The following is a 20,768-nucleotide window of genomic DNA, read 5'->3' as shown; positions in this document are numbered from 1 at the left end:
TGTGTTTGTATGTCATAGTCAGTGCAACAGTGTTACAATCCCAAAAATTATCCGCACAATTCTTGAGTGGGTTGGAGGTGGGGGAAGCACTCAAACTAATTTGGTGTTTCAACTAGCCTTAAGCGTTACAAGCCCTGATGGGACACTGTAACTCGTCAGTAAGTTGTATAAAATGTGAAATAAAATATAGATGTGACTCCCCAGAAAAACAAAGCCAATACAGAAGTGCCTGAAAACCTGCATTGTATTACAAGGCCACCAGATGGCGATAGCTGAGGTCGCAAAAAGATGTTCAGTCCCATAGAAGTCTGTGGGAAAAAGGTTTTCTTTCTTGACCTCTGTTAACAACACTGCTGCTGAGTTCACTGTCTTAGCCACTTACTCTCGCTCATACTAAATAAAACTTTAAATTGATTTTTTCAGTCATGGTAATACCATGTTTCAAAAAGGATTATTAGCGGTGTTTTTTTCCCACTGATTCACAAGCCATTAGCCAATGAGCAGGTAGTTTCACACTCAGACTCACAACTCCTTATTACATCCTGTTTCTTGCATCCAAGATGTTGATAGTGGAAAGACACATCTTAGACTTAAGAAAAAAGTGGGCAATATCACAGTAGTTACGTCCATCTTTTTATACTGTCTATGCTTAGGAAGCTACAAAATTTACAAAAAGTAAATTCTGTGTAAAACAATATCAGCATCTGTGACGATCCTTTAGGGTCAGAATCAGATTAAGCATACAACACTATGAATGCAAAGCAGTGCCTTCTCAATAGAACGTTGTCCTTCTATCTTTTTAATATACGCTTCTCATAGTCTCCTCTCTCTAACCTTACCTTACAGCCACCTACTGCTCCCTCCACCCTCACTCTCTTCTTGTTTAACACTCACTGTCATACGTTCTTGGCATCTGCTCCCTGCTTACTTCCCACATGTGTTCCTACCTTGTCCTACCCAAGACACTCCATATATCCTTTTACTCAGCTTTCATCTCTGTCCTTCTCCCTTTTCTGTTCTCCGTCTACATGCTGTGTCTCTGTCTCGTCTCATACCATGTGGTGTACCTGATAGGGCAGCTCACTCCTCATGGATCTTTTTGCGTTGTTGGCTGGGAATTGATTGTGGCACTTTTAGTGTTGGAGCCCATCATTGCATTTTCGTCTCACAGCATGGTATCCCTCTCTGTCTGTAACCCTCTCTTTTAACTTTTCTCAGTCCTGCAACCGCCTGCATCCAGCCCTACTTTTAACGCTGGGATCTTTGTAGTTTCATCTTTTTCTGTAATATAGCACATTTGGTATAGTTTACATCAAAATAGAAATGCTTTACTTACAGACTGAAAAACATAGTTATCGCTGTCGTCTTGATTTAAAAAAGTCTTTGCATTAAAATCAAGCATGCTGTGGTTTGAATCCGCTTTGAAACATCCAATTTTCAAGCTGGTTACTGTAATGACAGGAACATATGATGATGATATTATAGAAATGTGATGTTAGTTGGTATCTGCTCTGTTGGGACTCCACATTAATTGTCCAAAGTGTTTCAACTGTACTGAGAGCAAAGTAGCTTTTAATCACAGAGTGATTTGTCTTGACTGCAACACTACAAGTATTACTATAGCCCGCATCGTCTATGTGTGTGTCATTTGCAAAGTGGGGGATGGTAAACAGGTTTGCATTATGCATAGATCATGATGGTTTACCAGAAGATATGGCAGGAAAAGGACTGAAAACTCAAACATGAGATTTATATACTACAAGGGGATGATTAAAAATGAGGCCAAAATCGTTAAAATTTACAAAAAGGAGAAACAGTGAGTAGAAGTTCGGATATAAGAAAGCAGGATAACAGTGAGGAAAAGAGAACCGGAGAAGAATGTGGTGGGAGGTGAGAAAGTAGGCGAGCGGGGGGACCTGAAGAAGGGATGAGAAAGGAGAGGATGAGGAGGAAAAAGGAGTGAGGCCCTCTTCATTTATTGCTCCAGTGGAGAAGAACGTAGAGCTCTCTAATGGTGCTGCCATGGTAATAACAATAAAAACCAGGAGAACAAGAGAAAACGAGACGCAGCGAAAGAAAGGGAAGAAGACAGAGGTTAGGACAGAGCGGGAAACATAAAGTATGACTGTTTTCTTTCTACATTTCCATATTTTCCCATTTAGCTCTCCCTCTCTCTATCTCTCTCTGTATCCTCCACCCAGCACAACGGCACTTTCCCTCTCTTCTTCTTTTCTGTCTTTCCACTGTTGGCACTGTGTGTCCTTGCTCTATGCTTTGTTAGGCAGGGCAGTGGTACTGCTGTAGCTGCTGTGTCAGGGCTTTCTATTGGTGGTGATTAATGTATGGAGATGGACTGATCGTCACCAGCTACCAACAATATTCTCACCGCCGGCACAGTGGAGGTGCACACAGGGGGTAGGGGACACAGAGACGGGCTGCACATTGGTGTCAGTAGCAGTGAATCATAAATGCTTGTTATATTTGGACACATAAGAGACTACGGCACAAATACATAGGAGAAAAAACTTTTTTGCTAAGGTTATTGCATAACACAGCATTTAATATATCACAGAATTATAAACTAATGGTCTTTGACATTCATATGTGGTAATGACAAAGGTTATTAACTAAAGTGATTAATCAATAAATAATAATAAGGAACAATTTTGATTACCATTTGAGCATTTGACTCTAAAATAGTAAAATCTGTGCATATGGTCTTATTTAATAAAGAACAAACAAAAAAACTTCACCTTTGGTTCACTGTAACTGAGATAAGCACTTTACAGACAAAACCAGTGCACTAACAGAAGAACATTTTTAAAATGTTGGGCACCCCTCATATTCATATTTCTAAATCCTTAAGTCTTTAACTGATGATTGTGATAAATCATCAGTAAATTATGGTTATTGTACAGCCCAATCTTGGTTTTGGTGAATTCAATACATTTGAATACAAACACATTCAGAGATTGCTGTGCGCTGCTTCCCGATCACTTTGGTTCACTGAGCATTCAGTTCAGAGTTTGACTAGTTGCTTCAATGAAAAACTGAAAAATCTCTGTCTAGTAGTAGTAATCCTGTTGGATGAAGCAAGACACCAAATTAAAACATGATACATTTCCAAAATCTTTTTCAAAATCAGTGGAAATAGCATTGAGCTTCTTATCCTTCTTGAGATATACGTGTTGATAACACAATTCACTCTAAACTAACAGAAATTACCAGGCCAAGGTGGAATCATTACATGAGAATACATAGATCTCTACCAAGAATTTCAATATCTCTGTAGTGGTGAAGAACAGAGCTAAGATGAAATATCCAACACTGTTGTTATTTAATGAGCATAATTAACAAGCAAAATTTGTGCAATATATGAGTACCAAATGGTGAGCCAGCCTGGCATTTCTGCCCACACTGCATATGTGTGTGTTATGATTAGGCCAAGGAGACAGTAGATAAATTAGCTTTGGGTAGAAAATGAAAGTGGAAGATATACTGGATGGCCCTGCGAGAGTTCATGTAGTAAGTAGTGATACAAGCACGCGCGCACACACACTCACACACACACTAAACCTTTCCTCTGTCTCTTCCTCCCTATCCACCTTCCCATCCATCAGGCCATCTCAGGGAGCTGCCCGCAGTTCCACTGGCTGGTTTAATTGTTAATGCTAATTGCTATTTATTGGCTCAGATGCAAATGATAGGCTGGCCAAAGTGAAATTTTATGAGGAGTGAACTCCCCCTCTCACACAAATTGAAAAAGTGAAACAAGAGGAAGAGGGAAATGAGGCGAGAAGAGAAGAGCTTAATGGCGGCTCTTTAATAGCAGAGAGCAAAAATTAAGACTGATTTAAGACACGGAGCTAAATCCCCCCAAAATCCTCTGTGAGCCCCACTCAGGGAGACACCCATTTGGCACAGCCGGAGAGAAGAGGAGAGGAAGGAAGAGGAGAGGATATTAAGGAAAAATCTGAAATTCATTTAGTCTTGAAAGCTAGTCAGTATTACATGAAATGTAACGTTGTGCCTGGCTATAAACCTTGAAACTTATTTAGAATAAAAAGAGAAAAAAACAGATAGATAGATAGATAGATAGATAGATAGATAGATAGATAGATAGATAGATAGATAGATAGATAGATAGATAGATAGATAGATAGAAACACCTGCTCAGTGGAATAATTGTATTAGCGGAAAGCATATGGAGAATGACAGTAGACTGAGGTCAAACTTAGCCAGCGGCAGCCTCTCATTGACTCCCTATATACCAACTGAGTGCGCACTTGAACATCTTCCACTTTCTAATACACTCTAAAAGGCAAAGCAGTATTTGGACGGCACATTATCTTAATGTAAGCCTGACAATATGTGTGTATGTGTGTGTGCGCTTTGCCACAGTCCAGGCACAGGACGAGCTTTGCGGCATTGTTTGACACAGCAGTGTCCTCTTTTTAGGTTCACTCATTTGCTTTTCTGTCCATCCATTACTGCCTTCCTCACTCCTGTCTATCCCTCGCTCCATCACTCCATCTGATTGAAGGATCTTCTATCCATCCTCAAGGTGTGATCGCCCTGCCAATTAAAGACCAATCCAATCACATCTGAGCTTCTGTGTGTGTTTGCGTGTGAGGGTGCAGTGTGTCTGCATGTATACACATATGTATGAGAATGGATGTGTGTGCATGTGTGTGTGCATCTATGTGTGTGTTAGATGTGAGATATGGCAGGTTAATGCAGTTAGGGTTATTTCACAGTCCATTAAGAAGCTTATGTTGACCTCCTGACCCTAAAGCCAACAACACAGAATCCATTATCATGACAATAGGACTCTGTGTGCACATTTGTGAGTGTGTGTGACTGTGGACTCTATTTGACATGATCATGCTTTGTGGTAAATCTAAATGCTTGGACTTCTGCTTTCCTGAGACTTAAGGTTTGGTCAAAAGATTTTGTGTTGTAGAATTTGTATGATTATAATTAACAGAGTAGCAGAAAAAGGACAAATAAAAATAAAAATGCAAATAAAAGAGAAGATGCTGATGTCAGCACTTTTTGGGGGGTGCTGTAAAATTTGATTGAATTACGTAATGAGCAAAACCTGGTAGCCTCCGTAGGTGCTGGACCACATGTGTATTTGTAGGTTTACGTATGTGTGACTGATGGACTGAAGGAGGAATCGTGTCAGGTGTCAAAACCTAAATGGTGCTCAGAAAGCTCAGTTGGAATATGAAGCTCTATTTGAAACAGTTTGATCATTCTTGGATTCTCAAACTGGGAAAGATAATTACAGTATATGTCGATCAAAGTCCACCTTTTTTTTTAACATTTATTATGATTATTTTTTTCTTTTTCTCTCGTTGTCTCTTCTAATATTCATTTACCTCAATCTCTGTTGCTTGCTTTCTCATCTGTTTATCCACTTATTTCCCTAACACTGGGCGGCTAACCCTGACCCTCACCTTGCCGCTCTGTATCCAAACCTCTAGGATGGCTATTGATCCGCACCTCCTCAGACTCGCACAAAGACCCGGCTGCTGTGTTCATGGTTAATGAGACAGACACGGCCAGTCTAGGTCTGGATGGGTTACAGTGCGAGGACCTATAAATAAACTTACAATGCCTGAGGGAACCACAAGATTGAATTTATTACATTTTTGTCCAAAGCTTGAAAAAACTGTGTAAAGAACAGGACTGACATTTAGCAGAAAGAAAGCTAGACAAATGTTTGTACACACTAGAGTGAGGACCAAAACTTAAACGAAGGAAATAATATAAAAAATGTACAAAGTAAAATAAATAAATAAAATAAAGCATCTTTTTTATTCTTTAATCAAACGCCACTGTAGATATGTGCAACAGTACAGCTCGACAAAAAAAACTTCATTTCTGTGATCACACACACAAACAAACACATACACATGCACACACACTCCTATCTACCGTCACCTCTGTTCTGTATACAGTGTGTGTGCTGAAATGTACCTGTAATAATAGTATGTGTTAAACTAGCCAGTGTTTGCCCACTATGTGCACCTGACAACAGTACTGTAGATCTGTGAAACAGCTAAAATCTGATAACTCTGGCCATGTCCCCAGCAATATGTTGCCTGTTTGGGGACTTTTCAAACTGATGGATTGGTGTGTGTGTGTGTGTGTGTGGAGGGGGTGTTGGTGGATGATCCCATGGGACCCCTGCCTTAATCAACCACACTTGTACACAAACGCACTCACATGCTTCAACAATATGACCAACTTAAGACAGTGCGATACTGCATTAATTAACAGTCACAGAACTCTGTGTGAATTTGATCTTTACATACACATCAAACACACTGTACACACACATCCTTAGACAGAAACAGAGCTTTGTGAATTATAAAGCAAGCTAGTGTGGGTTGTCTTTGACAAAAATAAGTGTTTTCTTTCCCCCTTTTTTGCAAGTGCTGTCACTCTAAATTATAGGTGAAAAATGCATATTGAAACTTAAAAAAAGCAAAAAATTTTTTTTAGCTCTATCAACAATATAATTATCAATATTTAGTATTGTTCAAATTAACAGCAGCATTACTGGTAAAGAATTTAACATTTAAAAAGTTAGCTAAGCAAGATGTGTGAGGTTATTTCTCTTAAAATGGAGACTAAATACTGAGTGGTCCATTTCACATCCATTCGCAAACATATGGTATTTAATAATATACAGTTAGTACTTTCATTATTTCACTATTATTGTACAATCCGAGTAAATCCATCCCTCAATTTAACTTGACATAAAAAATTGAATTTCAGCTGTACATTAAGGTGTGATTAATGTTGCTTTTGAAATATTTGTCTTTGGTGTCCTGTAGTTTCACCGCACTGTGTCTTAGTGGGTTTATATGTGTGTGTGTGTGCGCAAGACTGTGCCTGCACACACTAAATCTGTTTTAACGATTCCGAGAGCTGTTTATCAGTGAAGAGTATACAATGCTCTATTGTCAGGACTGTCCAAAAACACACCAGGACAAAGAACACACACACTCATACATTCCCATATAGATGATGGCGCTCTCCAAATTGTCCTTCACACAGCTCTCCCTGTATATTGACTGTGTGTCTTTTTTCTCAAGCTGACATTATTGTCAAATTGTTTCTCAAACAGGACACAATTGAAAAGGCGGACAGTTGTTCAATGGCTCGAGTTTTACCATTGATTCCCAATAGGGCCGTCTATTCATCTGTCGACAGGAGGAGTGGAGAGAAACTCTGCTCTGCACTCGTACCATGACCGTTCTTTTTTTTTAAAATATCTACACCGGTACACATACATACGCACAAGCACAAGTGGATGTTTACATCTATTCATGTGCACACACACGCACTTTCATTTAAATATTGCTCCTGTCCCAATGCATTCTGTTACTTGATACAGTGCGATACCCACAGATCAATGGAAGGCAAGGAGACACCACACACACTTGTGTAACCACACACACACTAGGCTGTGTGTTGCCCGCAGGCAGATGGTATCTGCAGTAGACGCTTGTTATTCTCAACAACTCTGATATGGACATCATTAGCACAAGGAAAACACTAAAATACGTAGAAACACCTGAAGCTGTACACAAGATAAAACTTTTTACTTTACCGATCACCATATTAAAGCAGCAGTGTGAGCGGTTTATCTCTTTAATACACTGCTGTTAAATCACTAAGTAGTCATACAACAGCAAAAAAACAACAGATATGGAGATTATTAGGAAGTAAGAAACGTGGATCGAATACAGATCCACGTCGTTATACAAAAAAATGGGAATCTGAGTTAAAAAAGGGAATAATTAATTATAGCTAGGGTGTACTATATGCCTTTCAGGATGAAGGATCGCTACAGAGCAGGAACCAGCTGAAGAGGTGCCCTTGTAAAAGAAATTTGAAGAGTTTTCCATAACTGATAATACACTTTAGTTTCGTGACTGCAAAAATGCTAAACAAGTCCGAGTCAATTTATTAAAACATTTTTTTTAATTTATTGTGTTTTTTGGCTGCCTTACAACAAAATTAATTCCATCTTGTGTGATGTCAAGGATATAAATTGAAAGAAAAAAAAACATGCAATGGACAGACACAATCAATCAGACTAGTGTGCATCTATAAAAATGTAACTAATAGTTTTGAATTAATATTTAACAATCATGGCATACATTTTCATAAACACATACTTTGTAGAAGTTGGATTTGAGCAAGTAAAACTGAAGAAGAGAAGAGAAGAGAAGAGAAGAGAAGAGAAGAGAAGAGAAGAGACTGATAGAAAAAAGAAAGCATTGACAAGAACAATGAGGATGAAAAGGATGAGCATAATTTTTCTCCTTCTCTGTCCCTTTCTCCTTGGCAACACTTTTCAACAGTAAATAAATTAGAAAAAGTGTGTGTGTTTGTGTGACTGAGTGACAGAGAAGGAAACACAGACCGAGGGAGATAGTGCAGATACATTACTAGGCTCATGGTGTATGTGGGTATATGTTTGTACTTGTACAAAAACCCTTACTGCTCTGTGCTGCTCCTTCCTCTCGCTGTTTGTGTGTATGTGTGTGTGTATGTGTGTGTGAGAGAGAGAGAAAGAGAGAGAGAGAAAGAGACAGTATCTGAGGGAGCGTGCGGCACGAGATTGATGTGTACCGCCAGCGTGGCCGTTTCTGCTGAGAACGGCCACACTCCTCTGCCTAATGATGCCACATCCATCCTGCAGCGCCAAGTGCTACGCGATTAGAAGTGTGTGTGCTGCGTGTGTCCACAAGGCGTCTATCCTGGGGGCTACAACGCAGAACCTTACACAGCCTCTGATCACTCTTTATTTGGCACTGAGCATGTGTGTCCATTTGTGTGTGTGAGTGTGAGAGTGAAGGGTCCTATGTGCCCATTAATATTAAATATAGATACCCTTGTCAGTGAATTACATCCACTGATCCCGTATTCTCCTCTCAGGGAGGAGAGGTGAGCAGGGAGGAGTCATGGGAGGTGAACGAAGGGAGAGATAAAGCGAAAAGAAGAAAGGAAGCATACAGGCGATGAAATGGGGAGAGAGTGGAAGGTAGCAAGGGTCGAGAAGTGACGAAGGGTGAGCATGGAGAATGCGGTGTTGAAAGCGAAGGGAAAAAGGGTCCAATAGGGAATGAGGAGTTTAAGTAGGAGGAGGAGAGTTAGAGGAGAGCATACTGGTGGAAAGGAAAGGAAAGGAAAGGAAAGGTATAGAAGACTAGAGAAGACTAGAGAGAACTTCTTGTTAACAGTTCATAATAAATGTTTAACATGATCAGAAAAAGAGACATAAAGGAAGACTGAGAAAGGGCAGAGATGAGGCGAGAAGAAGGAGACAAAGTAAAGAAAAGAGTTTAATGATATGCAGGAAGCATCACATTAGAAAAGGAGGAAGTAGATAGGAACGTAGAGAGTGGGAGAGAGAGAGAAAGGTGAATAAATCTGTGGAAAGAGGAACCACCACAGAGGGGACTAAGGGGTTTAGGGATGGATAGATTGAGGGAGGAGGGGCCAGCTGATTGATTGTGCAGAGTGTTGGAGACTTGAGAAAAGAGGGACGACAAGAGGTGGAAAGGGAAAAGGAAAGGAGAGGACTGAATCCATCACTTCGAGAGAGGAAGACGGAGGAAGGCGCAGGCACGCTTAGACAGAAAAAGAAAAAGAGACATAAGAATAAGCATTAAAATGTGGAGGAGTTACAGGATAGAAAGCCAACATAAAGAAAAATAGATCAGACTGAAAGAGATTAAGAAAGACTTGAGAGAAACAGATTTACCGGATGCTGATGTTAGAAAACAAGCAGCGATTGAGTGATGAAGGGTGGAGAAAAAACAACAGAGTGAATGGTAGCAGCTTTGACCTGTCATCTGTCTGTAATGAAAGAGAGAAGGGAGGAAGAGAGGAAAGGAGGAGTGACAGTTTGATTTTCCTAGCCTGGCGTTCATTCCCATATTCCCTGGCAAGCTCTCACCTGATGGAAAGATGGCAGAAAATCAATAGTCCATGTGCGTAATGGAGTAATGACTCTGAGTGTATGTGTATGTGTGGATAATGATAAGTGTGTGTGTATGTGCCCGATCCCTAAGCAATCACACACAGCTTAAGCCAGTCCCATGGGGTGGGGGCCACTTTAACTAACAACTTCATTACTGCAGCCACACACACGCAAGCTCACGCACACACACAAACCATGCCTTCATACAAACACTGTTGATAACGGACATCTTAAGAGTTTTAGAGAAAAATTTTACAGAGCAGCTTTAATTTTCATTTTGAAATAGCTTATATGTTTACTTAATTTGAACCCACACATGCCAAAACTCACCCATGAATACGGTCATGTGACACCACTGATGTCAGGAACTTCCACATTTCCAACAGCTCTACCTATCTGCCAGTGTGATTTGGATATGCCTGAGCAGTTTGGTGGTATAAAAACGACTTTAACTTAGTTTCGTTTTCTTCAAAGGGTTAAACCAGAGTCCAAGTGTATCAGCATGGCGTCCTTAAGTGTGTTTATCCAAGCAGCTCTCAAAGTATTTTCAGCCTCTGCCAAGTTGTTCTGAAGCTGTGAAAACATTCCCAGCTCTGGGAATGCTGAGGCCCTGCCCTGGCACGCACACACACACAAACAGAAACACACAGAGATGCACCTCAATCAACCAATTAGGTCATCAAGGGGCTCTCTCATCACAATAACAGGCTCACTGCCATGTCCAAATGATGGGGTGCTGACGTACAAACACACACGTGCAGACACATACCATTCTCTACTGACACCGACACACAGAATAAACACATGCGCACACAGTTACATACACACCGCTCCCATGTAAACACCAAGCGCACACATGCACTACTCAAACTCACACGTGGCCCCGACTCATTATGGGTCCACTGATCAAAAAGAATGATGCTCCCTGTAACTATCTACCAGAGGAGGATGGGACAAGAGGAATTTGGACTAAAGGCGGCCCATTGCGGCTTAGCGTCGGCACAGACCAGCAGCTCATGGCGGCAGCCCCCTCTGTTTACTAGCGGCTAATTAATTCGCCACATATGCTGAGAACATCTGTCGCTAGTGACCTGCCGGGAGAGCAGAGGACGCACTGCTGCGACAGCCCGCTCCCCCCAACTCTCATTAGCACACACATACAACTTCATATACACACACACACACAATCATACAGCCACACCAAGAGGGAAACACACACACACACACACACACACACTCAAAGACGTGTATGAATGTATGCGCATGTATGTGAAGACACATACATGTAACTAGGGGTATTTTGAAACAAACATAAACTTTGATCTATTTATAGTTTGGGACTAATAGTTTCTCTGCAACATATTAAAGCTCCAACGAGCTGAACACTTCAAACAGAGTCTGCACTGCAGTTATTACAATCAAAAGCTCAATTACTTAACTCAACAGGCTTTTTTTTCTTATAGATATTCACCAGAAATGGCATGCTGATACTGAACACAAAATATGAACTTATTGTACTACAATAAATTAAGTTGTACTTGAATAATGGAATTCTGCATTGATATGCAACAGCTGAAAGGTGGTCATCTTTTCAAAGATCTGATTTGTGTAGGAAGCACCTTTCTGAAATATTTTGGTTGTAGCTAAATAACTAATAAAGTATTAATTCATCAAGCAAAGAAAAAAACTTTTTGGTCAAAATTATCATCAGTTTTTCTTTTTGCCATTATTTGGCAAAGAGTTTCTGTTTTTCTGCGTGTAACTAAAAAGTTGTATCATCACAGCAGGATGCAAACAGTGATTATTTGGAATGAGACACTCATATGAGCTATGTGAGCGTTTTGTCGTACTACTGTGTTTAATGGGTTCAGTGGTTTCAATACTTTAAATCTACATTAAATATACAATGAATATATCATGAAAGAGAATTCTACATGGGAAATTATCACTAAAAATGTCATTGTGATTTCTTTTTGAAACTGCAGTATTTCATTAATAAAAAAAATATTGTTTTTGGTTTTTTTGCCTTTTACCTGTGCAGTAATTTTGAGCTTACTACTACCCAGGTGTGCATGCATTTTAAAATGTAAATATGAGCATCTTTAATTTTGTGCCTCAGCGATGTTAAACACAAGTTTCATCATATTCCACTGATTCAGTAAAATTTAGCACTTTTTGTTTGCCACACTGTCCTTCATGCTGCACTGTGTCTAAGCCAAACTTGGCGAAATAAAAAAGTGAAGCGAGTGTGCAAACCGCAGCACCAGCAGAAAAACTCCCACCAGCCAATCAGATTCATTAACCTCCACTATCCCACAATACCCCAGGGGGACCTACAGAGACAAAGACAAACTCTCTTCCCCTTGTGTCCTGTGTTCTCCCTCTTTCTCCCCCTCATCCCTCCACCTACACCCCATTACACCGATCCAGTCTTCCTACCCTCCCTCACATGCCACACAATTAACAAAGTGCAGGGATCTGACTTCTTGCTGCAATGAAAAAAACAAGCTCAATTTTTTTTTGAGGCGTTTATTGCCACTAAAGACTGTCATTACTGCAAGGTTCACTTGCACCTACAATTAATTTTAAAGCTTTAATTAATGATTTTAACCAATGATTTTTAGTGGCTCCTGTGATTATGAAGCAAATGAAGCATACTGAGTTGTTTGTTTTTGCAGGAGTCTTCAAAACTGCACTTTTTATCTTTATGAAATTCAAGTTTTTGATAAAAAACTTAAGATAAACGTATAGACTGATTAGACTAATTGGCTTTTCCAAAAAATTGTAGCTGTAAGCCAGACTATCGTTGTTGTTATTGTTTTTAAATAAACTTACTACTAAACACTTACTATCAAGTGACCCAGTCAGCCATTTAACAATCACTGAGTCAGGCAGGCAGTGGATCACTTGGGGTCTCACCTCAAAACTGTCCCTGAAAATCTACTGACGGATCAATTAAAACATTAAAGAGTTTGATAAGTTCTCCTCACCTTCAGCTCAACAAAATTCACCTGGTAAACTCAGTTAGTCAGTCAACTCATCTTGTTGTAACTCAGTCAATCGACCGCCAAACAAGTCAACAAGTCAGCCACTCAGTGAAGCAGCCAACCAAGCATCCAGTCAGTCAAGCAGCCACCCAGCCAGTGAGCCCCCCACCTGTCCCCGCTAATTTGGTGAGGAATCAATTAAGGCTGTGTTTGCTGAGTTCTCCTTGCCTTCAGCTCATCTGCTCCTCTCTAATGCAATTGTCCTGTGTGCTGCGTGCAGAGCGGCATAATAAAGTGATAAGGCTAATCAGGTTGGCTGCTCCTCTCCTCTCCCCATACGCACACTACACTTATTCTATTAGATGTGTAATGAGATTCTGCACTCCATCAACACGATGCCGCTATGTGTGTGCATTTGAAAAAGCGCGTGTCTTTAGGAGTGTGTGTCTGTGTTCGCGTGTGTGTGAAAGTATGAAGGTGTGTGTGGTTGTGTGTCTCTGAGCGAGAGAGCTTCTGTTCTTGCAGAGGAAATTTGCTCCATTTACATTCTATCATTAGCTTGAAACAAATGTGCCCTTGAGCTTAGCGCCCCTGTCTCTCTCAGCTGCAAACACTTTACTTTGGCTAGTGATCACAGCAACATACACACACTGACACACTCTTGAGTAAGAGACTCGGGCATGTAATCGTATGCACACATGCACAAACACACGCTTAAATGAAACCTCCAGCAAAAAAGTATTGAAACCGATGTGTAACGCTGCACGTGTGGATGAGATCATTAGCTGACGACTCACTCTAACTTTTCATTACGTATAACACCCGATAAGAAAATACACACACACTCTCACACAAATTTCTACTTATACCCATCCACTCATCTCTTCATATATCCACCCATCCAACAATCACGTCTTACCTCTCATATACACACAAACCTTCAACCAACCACCAACTGACACACGCAAGCACAAATGTATTACACCCCCACCCAGACAAGAGAATGATGGTCGAATAGATGTAGAGGACACGGGGCTCTATGATGTGTAGAACAGTTCTGGTCAATGGGCCAGATAATGAGTTGCCATAAACAGCAGCAGTCTTCCACTGTCCAGCTCAGCTCATTACCATAGCTAGCATATGTAATCAGTGTGTTGCTGGGGCGTGTCTTAATGTACTCTACTCTGCTGTTTCTCAAAGACAGGGTTGGGCCCACAGGGTGGGTCACGAGAAGGTAAGAATGGATCAGTGCATCATCCTCAGGAAACCTTGGTGATTAGTATTCAAAGCTGTAAAAGCCAAATAATGACACTGAAGTCTTCTTGGTTTCAATTTACGCTAAATAAGCAACTACAGAGACAATTATGTGGTACAAAATACTGTTATGTATATATCAGTATACTTATCAAATAAAATATAAACAACTACTTTGAAGCATGATGGCAATTTAATCTCAAACACTACATAAAGAAGTGAATTTCCTCTTCTGTGATTGACTTCATTAACATAAATCAGTGGGAAAACAAAACAACAGAGGGTATACAGTATATGGATACTTTGGAGGCCAGAAAGCTGTCACTGAGACGTAATTAGAAAACACGCACACACCCTCACACACATACAAACACAATATCAAGCTGTGCACATCCTCATTAACTCCATGAGTATGATAAAACACGATTCTCTCTCATCCCACCCAAGATTCCATAAAGAGGAGATAGTAATTCAAGCTGCAGACACCAAATCTCTAATTATAACTTTATTTGAAGAAAACAAGGGAGCACTTAATAAGCAAATGAGAGTGATAATAACTTGGAATATGGATTGGACCTAACAGACTAGATTATAGGGGCGAACCCCTGCCGAGAGAGAGGGGGAGAGAGAGAGCAAGAGAAAAAGAGAGAATTGTAAATAATGTGACAGAACGAGTAAATTATGAGGCTAAAGACTCAAAGCTGTAATTATGTCTTTCTTTGAATAGAGAGAGATGAGTGGGTGTGAGGATGATCGGATTGAAAAAAGTTAACTGCTGTCCTCATTTTTCCTTTCTTCTTCCCTCATTTGTTCACATTCACTGACAACGCAGACACTTTTTCTTTCTTGGTTTTCCATTGTTAAGTGCATTAAATATTTGGATGTTTAATATTTCTGGTTTATTTAAAACCATACAAGGATCCCTGTAATAATTTCATGCATTTGATCAGTTCACAAATCAAGATGAAATGCAACCTGGACTGTAAAAATAGTGGCACTGGAAGGACTTTAAAGTCAGAGGAAAATAACACTAGTGACATCATGATGGGTCATAATTGCTTGGAAATTGAGACATTTTTTTAGCCATAAGTTTGCAAAAGCATAGACTTAATGACGGACTAAAACATAATGCTAAATTGTGTAGATGGATTACTTGTTTTTAGAGCTTGATGGGTAGAAAGGACTAGAAAACCAACTTTAGGGCCTTTAAAGATCTCTTGCAAGTACTCCAACCTGTATGTGGATCTCTAAATTCCAGAGTATTAGATGTGATCATATAGTCCCAGGAATCAAAAACTGGCTAATGTACCCTTCAAGGTCATCTTCTTTTTCACCTCTTCACTGCTTCTAGCACTCCAGCTGTTTGTTTGTTTTTTAGATTTGTTTGTCAAGTCCCATTCAATCTCTTTGCTGGATATCCTCCAGTCTGTTAATCTGATGATCTGTCAACATGAACTTTATTTTGGGGAAGAGGCCAGAGTCAACACATCACAGTTTAGGTAGTTTCTGCCAAATGTTCTCCCCAGATCCCTCAGGAAATTGTAATAAAACTCTTTGTTGCAAGTCTGAATTTGGCAGACTTTCTCACTGCACTACTCACGATTCAGGTTGCGTTCCTCGTCTGAATGTTACTTTGAGGCCTGGACACCATTAACTGGAAACTCTTTGGTGTCTAAGTCATAGCAACCGGTTAGCTCAAAAACAGTAGTTGTAACATTTTAGCACAGAGTTTCTTAATACAACATCACAACAGTGAGAACTTTATTGTGGTAAACTTTTCACTCACATGAGAAAGGAACATAAAATACAAAGTCAGCTTTAGGTGGAGAAAGGTATAGCATTGGAGTGGCTCAAGATTTTTCACTCATGAAATGAGGTTTCTTCTGTTTTTATAATTAAAATAAAAATATTAAAATTATTTTGATAGGCATAATTTAGTGTTTTTTGTATTACTTTAATTTTGAAATGATTTTGATTGATTTAGGCAACTGAACTACTTGATTAGATAAAATATAATGGTATAGGCACTTGACCCAAATGACTCGGACTTACATTTGTCACCTCTTGCAGTTGTGTGATTAAGTGCATGTAAAATCCCTGACCATTTCAGAAAGCCAATACCACCCATAATTAAAAAAAGAAAAAAGAGGAGAAGCATAATGCTTTCCATGATCCCAGCAAATAATCTGAACTCATTACAAGTCATCATGTATTAAAAGCTCTTAAAAGAATAACAGTTTCATCAAATCTGCTGAATACATCATGGACATTGCACTTGTAAATGGTCAGTTATAATTTTTCAACCTCAATTTAACCTATGATCCTCCCTCTCACCAAGGTCTCCTCTCCCTCTTTTCTTCACTTTCTCTCTATAACCCATTTTTCCCCTCCACCCTCTGTCTGTTTCTACATCAATTTCAAATCTCTTTAGGTTTGTCTTGAGCTACCGGATATGAAATTGACTTGTAAAGAAGAGACAAGTATTCACAGAGGATTTTGCTATTCAAGGTTGATTTCATTTTATTTGCTATCAGAGCTGTCTGTCTGTTTGCATGTTAAAGATACGAGCTGAGTGTTCGTGTGTATGTGTTACTCTACGATTTGTGTCTGCCATTCAGCCAGCTGTACATATGTCACACAATCTCGCTTTCTATACATGGTTATATTTGACATATGCTTAACAGGGGCCAGGGGGATCGCTTGCAGCACTGCACACTTAGGTAGATGTGTGTGTGTGCGCGTGTGTGTGTGTGTGTGCGCGTCTCCCTGAGCAGCAGTCTGTGGTCCTGTACCAATCCAGTGAAGTTGTCTGAGAATGACAGCTTCATTATCTTCTATGAAAGTGGGACAAATTGAAGCATGTCTCTCTATCACTCTGAGTGTAAGTATGAAAAGCTGAGAAAATACAAACATTAACACACATCCACATATTGACACACACATATACGCTTTGCTTTTCTTTTTTTCATCACCAACTTGTCTGCAGTTCAATCTCTCCACTAGCCCATAACTCTAACATTTATTTCTCCTGAGGAGTGTGTGTGTTGTGTGTGTGTGGCAGCTGGGACCAGTAAGTGATGACTGTATCTAAATGTTGATCATTGGGAGATGCTCTGTTGTTCTGAAATGAGGTGGTGGGGGATATGTGCATGCATGCATGTTTTGGGAGTTTTCTGGCAGATGTCAAACAGTTGAGGCTTCCCACAGACCTGCTGACAACTCTCTTAGTAACTGGGCACCTTAGGGGCAAGACAGGTGTGTGTCTGTGAGTGTATGTGCTTGTGTGAGAGAAAAAAGGAAACAGACGTGACCTACCCCCCTCTATTTCATCCCATCTGCAGCCTGACATCTGACAGGGACATCACACCAGGCCAATCCACCTTTCTGTGTGTGTGAGTGTGTGTGTGTGTAATTCCTCATATCCAGTAGAAAGGTAATAGTATGTAAATGACCCCACATATGTCATCTATGAGAAGACGGGGATGGACACACACACACATACACACACATGCACCCCCTCTATTATACGCACACACTTTAATGCCCTCAGGGTTGGGGGGTCTCGGCCTCTGTCTGATGTCTTTGGGTCAGTTTCTCACACTTCTGACAGGGTCACACACCTCTCCTCTCATTATTAACCTGCAGTAAAATGCCACATAGCCAAACAGAGCGCATATATAGGTGTGTGTGAAAGATTAAGTCACAGGGAGAGTATATGTGAAGAGAAAAGCTGCAAAGCTGTCCGTGTGTGGGAAGGAAAATGAAAGACAGCGACGTAAAGAAATTCAGGTACATGTAGGAGTGTTTAGAGAGACTGATAGGGAAAGGCTGATAGAAAGGGAGTCACTTTCTTGTTTGTGCGTATGTGCAAGTCCTTGGGGTATTACCTATCATATTAACAATTTGACAGACTGCCCAGACTCCTCTCCAATTTCCCGTCAATCAAGCACATTCAGCCAACAATATCTTACACTAAACAGTGAAACCACCCTGGTACAGTTTAAACATGCTGCCCCTGTTTAGGACAGTTTAATGTATATATATGAGCATTCAGCGCCATTTAGTAGTTTCAACCCTCATGGCTCCCATCTGCAGCCATTTCCCTACAGACGCTTCCAGCTGCACACTGGTGGTGTTCACTTTAATTTGATTACATTATGTAAAACTGCCACAAGAGAGTAAAGAAATCATAAATATTTTATTTTATTTTAGCATTTTTGTGTGAAAACTAATGGATGAAGTGAATATATATGTTTTTTAAAAGAGACTTAAAATGAATATACTGGAACAGCAGAATAAAAGACTGAGATGTAAAAAACACATTGCACCAAAAGACAGAGATGTGTATGTGCTTACACAGATATTCTGGACTTTACTTTTTGCTCCCATGATTCACAGTATGCTGGTAGAATTATAAAAATTAAATCCTCTCTAAATTCCATCACAGTTACTGACAGGATTATACTCTGTCACTGTGTGTGTGTGTGTGAGAGGGGGAGAGGAGACAGGTGATGAGACTCCCACATTCTGGTCACTGCTACACAATAGGATTAAGACCAACACATACCTGTGTGTATGTATGTGTGCTAGCTGAGCAGTGACCATTGGGGAGAGTCTCCTGAATGATAAACAGTGTGTTCTTCTGCCTTTCCTTTGTTCCCTCTTTCTTTGTCTTTATCTACCTCTACATCTATCTTTCCAACCATCTGGACCCTTGGTCTACCCCCCACCCCCTACCCATTAGCCCCCAGTGCCAATACATACAAACATAAAAACACACGCATGTAGAGTACTTCACATATGTACAAGATTTATTTTGAATATGTTATGTGTGAGTAATACAGACTTCAGGCAATGCAGGCATGCAAGTATCGTTTAAAGCCCGGTAAAGTTTGGTATTGTAAGCAAAAGATACATGGAAAAAGCCTGACTTACAGAGCCTGTATTTCTTACTTTCGCTATACGTAAGTGCTTGTGTGCTATATCTATCAATCCTCTTTGTATTTTTGATATAAATAGCTGCTGCATGTAATGGACCTGATGAGTAAAGATAGCTGCTTTGGTGTCATTGGAGGTCTTTGTACTTTTAACTCAACCACATCTTTTTTGTTGTGTCTGCTAATGACCTTTGCTCTAAATTTACTGAGTTTACAAACTCTGTTACTTTTTCCCACTAAAGATTTTTATTGGGGTGGATTACATTTCAGTGATGCTCCAATGTGCATAGTGGAAAAGTCAGGGAACAATTAGGGGAGAACGCAGTTAAAACTGATTAAACTGGGTTTTGTCTTTGGTGTTGTTTTCATTGACAAGCCTAATACCTTGTGATGCAAAGGGCATTTTTTATGTTCAGTTGAATCCCCGGGTAATGTCTTCATCCACTGGGTAAAACTGTAAGAGAAAATAATTTAATAAGATATTACATTTATTTAAAAAGGTGCCATGAGCACACATGAATTTATTATCTTTACAAAAGCAGTGCATATGCACTTTTCTACTCTTGTGCATGCACACAATTTTACTTACAACCATTATATCTAAAAAAGTTTAATGTAACAGACTGTGTTGGGTGGGTAATATAAAGTAAAACCATGAGTGTACATATTGAGTTGAAGAAAATACAGTTGTAAATTGTATATGCATATAGACATAATCCCTCCTACTGCTACAGTTTCCTGCATACTGCCTACTATATTATATACTGTAACGTAAAATAAAAGCAAATATGTCACAACCCCCCTAAAGCATGTGTGATGACTCTGTGTAACCATGAATGCATGGCCTTTAAGACTAATAATCTGGCATGTTTCCAAGGCATACACATAAAATAAGTTCAGTTGGGTCTCCTTATATTTTTAAGGAAAAAAAGATATACGTATGTGAAGTGTAGTGCTGTGCATGTGAGTTTGTGAGTAGGTGTGTGTCTGTGCCTCCCCACTCCCCCCAGGCTTACTCCATCAACCTCCCTTCACTAACAGCTGTCTCCCCTCATTTACATGCTCTCTCCACCCACTAATGGAATTAGCCACAAGTTTCCTGAGGTGAGGCAACACGCACAGACACAAAGACATATAGACACAACTGTGTGCACTGTATTTGTATCCATATACAAGATGTTTTTGCTTGTTCTATTCTTGTGTGTATGTTAGAGATGGACTGCAAAGGTCAAACAGAAGACACAGCTAAATTCAAAACTACTCTGTCAATATTCTGAAGAAAAATAAAAAACCAGGGGTTTCTTCCGCATCAAAGGCCAGCCACCAGAAAGTTAAGCAGCAAAAAGAATAACCTAGGACAAAAGAGGAATGTCTAACAGAAACTGGTGAAGTCACCTCACCTGTTGTTTAGCCCATGCTTGATTTAGTGGCTCACACTCACATTTCTATGAATTTCATTACATTACATGTAGTGTCTCAGCTCCAATCTGAGGTGGTGGCATTTAGGACAGTAAGTAATAGTAATGGCCACTTTCCATTCAATTATACAGCAAGTTAAAAGTAAAGAAAACTAGTGAGAAC

The sequence above is a fragment of the Pelmatolapia mariae genome, linkage group LG1 (genome assembly GCF_036321145.2).
Source record: "Pelmatolapia mariae isolate MD_Pm_ZW linkage group LG1, Pm_UMD_F_2, whole genome shotgun sequence".
In the NCBI taxonomy this organism is placed as follows: Eukaryota; Metazoa; Chordata; class Actinopteri; order Cichliformes; family Cichlidae; genus Pelmatolapia; species Pelmatolapia mariae.
This window is presented reverse-complemented; position numbering follows the sequence as displayed.